At 35.2% G+C, this 5,000-nt stretch overlaps 1 pseudogene; it reads right to left on the bottom strand.

Moving 5' to 3' along the window:
* Positions 1–437: 437 nt before the first annotated feature.
* On the bottom strand, positions 438–1,174 carry LOC149133086 (uncharacterized; annotated as a pseudogene).
* Between the last annotated feature and the right edge of the window lie 3,826 nt (positions 1,175–5,000).

Genomic DNA, 5,000 nt, shown 5'->3' with positions numbered 1-5,000 from the left:
TTAAATGAATTTTGATTCAAGGAATTTAATGTCTAGTGTTATGTTGTGCAGAAGAGTCTAGAACGTAGACGAAGTAGTTCTATCCACAGCTCTTAGAGTCTTTAAGATCTTCATTTTGCTAAATAATAAAGGAATTACATGAAAATATATACGTGAGGTGCATTTTAATTAAAGATTTCTTCTGACCCACTTCTCAAGGACTGGGATAAACGAAACTTGGCATAATTATTAGTCCTTCTCTACATAGCCACCACCAATGGTGACACACTTCTCTCATCGCTTTATGCAACTGTGGAGACCTCGTCCGTAGAAGACGGTAGGTTGCGTTAAGACTTTACCTCGGAAATAAGTTTATCATCATCCGAAAAATGCTTTCCTTTCAAAAAAGACTTCATGACTGAAAAGAGGTGGAAGTCAGATGGTGCGAGGTTGGGACACTAAGGAAGATGAGGAAGGATTTCACAGCCGCAGGAGTGTACTTTCATCGGGGCAACATGCGCGTTGTGAACTGGGGCGTTGTCTCGGAGGCGGACACCTTTGGTCAGCATACCACGCCTCTCTACTTTGATGGCGTCCTGCAATTTCGACAGCAGAGAAGCATGATATGCTCTGTTAATTGTGGTACCCTTTGCCACTTCTCTGTGCTGGTCCCAAAATACTGTGAGCATCACCTTGTCTGACGAAGGTTGGACATAAACCTTTTTTGGAGGTGGCGATTTATCATACTTCCATTGCTTCGACTGGACGTTTGTCTCAGGATCATAGTGATGGACCCTTTTTTCATCCTGTGTGATAAATCTATCGGAAAAGTCATCGTTTTCTTGGCACATTGCCAAATGAGCCTGGGAGCAATTGACTTGTTCCTGCTTCAGAAAAGGTGTGAGCATCCGGGGAATCCGTCGTGCAGACAACTTCCGCATGTGTAAATGGTCGTGAATGATTTTTTCACAGACCCTACACTTGTCTTCACGTCTTGGGCTTGTTGCCGAATAGTTATGCAGCGATCCTCCAAAATGGTGGCTTCCACTTTATGGATGGTGGCGTCATCAATGGCGGAATGTCGTCGTCCAGGAATATGAGCAGTTTCCACCGATGTCCGACCACATTTCAACTGGCGATGCCAATGCTTGACTACGTCGTATGATGGTGCATCGTCACCATAAACTTCTTTCATTTGATCGAAAGTCTCTTTTGGTATAAAGCTGCAATTTACAACGTCACATGTAAATACAAGAATCATTATAACTGTACAAGTTCCGTTTTCTGCAATGAAGAGAAGTGGGTGAGGGGAAATCTTTAATGAACACCCCTCGTGTGTATATATATATATATATATATATATATATATATATATATATATATATATATATATATATGCATACACACACGCATAAACATGCATAATACACACACGCGCACACACACACACAAACACACACACATATGTATGCTCCTTTCTGTCTTTGATAATGATTTCTCCACAAGAAAAATGTATAGAAAAGATTCTCTCCCATTAAGTATAACGCCCTCCCCTGAAGTTGCATTTCTCAGTAATTTCACAACGTATATATACATACATACGTACAAAGACAAACACACACAAGCACACACACATACACATATTACTTTCGTTTTCCTAGTAATTCCCTTTGTTTTTGTACTTATTTTTTAAGTTACTAGACAACGAGGATATTTCTACGTGGTTGCCACATTTGATAGCAATCTTATCAAAATGTTGCTATAAAATGACACGTTGCATTAAATAACGCACTTGTGGAAATATTAGGTCAAAATGAAGAATGGTTATTGATTGGAGGTGATTTATATCTCATATATGCCGTAGTCCTAGGTATATTGTTTGTAAATAATAGATGGGAAAGTAAGAACTGGATAAACACTTAACCGTAGCACTGTTCCATTAAAATTTTTCTAAGACTAAAGAAAAGCACAAAAACCCTTATATCTTAATTCAAGGTACATTATGACTGAATGAAGGGCAAGATAATCGCTGATAGGTCACCTCTGATCCTTTATCAGAACTTCCTATGGCTAAACAACATCAGCAAGGAAGGACACATTAGATGACGTAGTCCAAGATACACTATCCCTCAATAGATCACAAGGTAGCTACAATTGAAGCATGTTTCATCGTAGGTCAGTCGTATCAGGACTATGATAATGTTAAAGAACTTGAACATAAAGATAGACAATAGATAATTTAGTCCTAGATACACTATGCCTGAATAACGTCATGTTCACGGGAGGAACACCTTTCTTGATAGGTTTGGTGTATCAAGACGATTCAGCGACTAATCATCATCAACAATTAGTCGTACATGAGATGATGTCCTAAGCAGAGCCACAACAGGAGGGACACAATGGATAATGTAGCCCTAGATACACTATGCCGTAATACAATACTGAATATTCGCGATTAGAATACTTTTGGTTATATAACAGCTGGGTCAGAACTGACATCGTCTGAAACAACAACAATAATATGAAATATAACAAGTATGTATACAGTTCATATGTGGGCATATGGCGTAGTGGTCAAGAGCACGGGCTACTAACTCCAAGATTCCAAGCAGTGCTCTGAAAAATAATAATAATAATAATAATATCAAAAAATACAGTAGGAATGAGAACCCAGGTTTGAAATTTCCCCAAGATACCTGATGAGGGCTGTAGAGTATATCAGCCGAAACGTTGTGTTAACAACAAACAAGATGAGGACAAATATCCGTTAAATGTAAATAATGTAAATAATGTAACCAAGTATTTAGGATTTTTTTTTGTGTTAATATGAGCGTTGCTATTTCATGACGTGGTCAAAATGCCTATGGTCAAAAAGCATTCAAGCTGAGCCTGTCCTGCTTCTTTTCTTTTATTTCAACAGAAATAGTCTTCTTAGAATTACATTATCCAGTGTGTCTGCCTCGGTTTTTTGGACAGCAAGGTATGACTTTGTGACTGCAAGGCATGTTTCTGTTTTGGGGCCAGCAAGGTCTAAACAGCTGTTTCTAACATTCACGCAACCAAATCGGAAGTCTGTAATTGGTTTCACATATGACCCAGTAGTATGGTTCAGTGAGATTTGGTCAGAGAAAAAGTAAAACAAAACAAAAAATTAAAATGGAATAGAAACTCTGATATCGAAATTGGGGACATTGACTCCATCCATGTATGTGACCTGATGACCATATTTCTTCTCCACAGACCACACTCACAATGACCATCAATCACTAGAGAGCTCTACAGGGATGATGGCCTTTCGAGGAGTAAACGCTAAAGCCTCTAATAGATTTAGAAATCATCCTACGTCCCTGCTTAACCACTTCCATCCAAACATTATAGAAAACATTAAACATAGGACATTAGATAACCTCTGGACATACCTCACTCTAATTCGATCTCATCACTGAAAGATGGCTGATATTTTAACTGGGTTTTAAGGCTTCAAGCATGTAAGTTTATAATTTCATAGAATTATCACGCCTTTTGTGAATCACTAAACTTTATCAGTAAATATTTGTTTCTTTTATTTAAAGCGAGAAACTTCCATTAATTGAGATGTTTTCCATAAGTCGTTCGGTACATCAGTCTTACAGATAGAAGTTGAAACCAGCAAAAGAATATAACATAACACATCAATGCACCCAACTCAACACATGCATACATACATACATACATACATACATACATACATACATACATACATACATATATATATATGCATATATATGTATGTACACACACACACAGACATATATGTATGTATATGTGTACTTAATATTCATATCGATATTCATACTCGCAAATACAATATACATACGTATATATGCATGTGTTGTGTATGTATATATATATATATATATATATATATATATATATATATATATACACCTCTATACATACATAGACACATAAAAGTTATGTGCATATATATACATATATATGTATATATACAGCATAAATACATACATATATATATATATATATATATATGGGGGGGGGGGGTGAGTGCATGCATGCACATATAAACACATATATGCACACTAATGTACATATATATATATATATATGTATATATATATATACATATGTGTGGGTGAGTGTATGCATGCACATATAAACACATATATGCACACAGATGCACATATATATATGTATATATGTACATATATATGAGTGTGTGTGTGTGTGTGTGTGTGTGTGTGTGTATGCGTATGTATATATTGAAATTTTTCAATAATGTACGGCATCTGTGAAGATGTTGGGTGCTTGTAGTTTAGATTCTTCTAATGATATGCTTTATGTAAGTTACATGTGTTTATGAAAGTGAAGGCACTGATATTTGGATTCATTTTCAAGCTAAATTTTTCGGTGTGTAAAACTTGATGCCGCAACGTCTGCACGCTTCTAAACTCTAAGAGATAATTAAGGATACGATAATGTTTGATGTTTACATTTGCTATTATATATATATATATATATATATATATATATATATATATATATATATATATATATATATATATATATATTAGGAGTATAAAAGAATACAGTTTTAATATGGTGTCCATTAAAATAACACACGTAAACAATATATATAGGTGTATGTACGTAGGTATGTAGCCATGTATATATTTATGTGTGATTTTTACACTAATTTAATATATCTGTGCCTGTCTAGTGAGAATGAGTTCATGATATATATATATAAAATGTCTATGTATGCACATAATATATATATATATATATATATTATCTATTATCGTATATAAGTTATTTTGCATTTATACATCATTAGTGCAGATACCCATAATGCACATGCCTGCATACAGACACTCATGCGCAGACCGCACCCCATATATACGTATATATATATATATATATATATATATATATATATATATATATATATAGAGAGAGAGAGAGAGAGAGAGAGAGAGAGAGAGAGAACGAGGATAGAGAGAGCATGTGTGAGTGTGAGTGTG

The sequence above is a fragment of the Octopus bimaculoides genome, chromosome 12 (assembly GCF_046866305.1).
Source record: "Octopus bimaculoides isolate indiv1 chromosome 12, ASM4686630v1, whole genome shotgun sequence".
NCBI lineage: Eukaryota > Metazoa > Mollusca > Cephalopoda > Octopoda > Octopodidae > Octopus > Octopus bimaculoides.
Note: the sequence above shows the minus strand (reverse complement) of the source record. Positions and strands in the feature narration are given on the sequence as shown.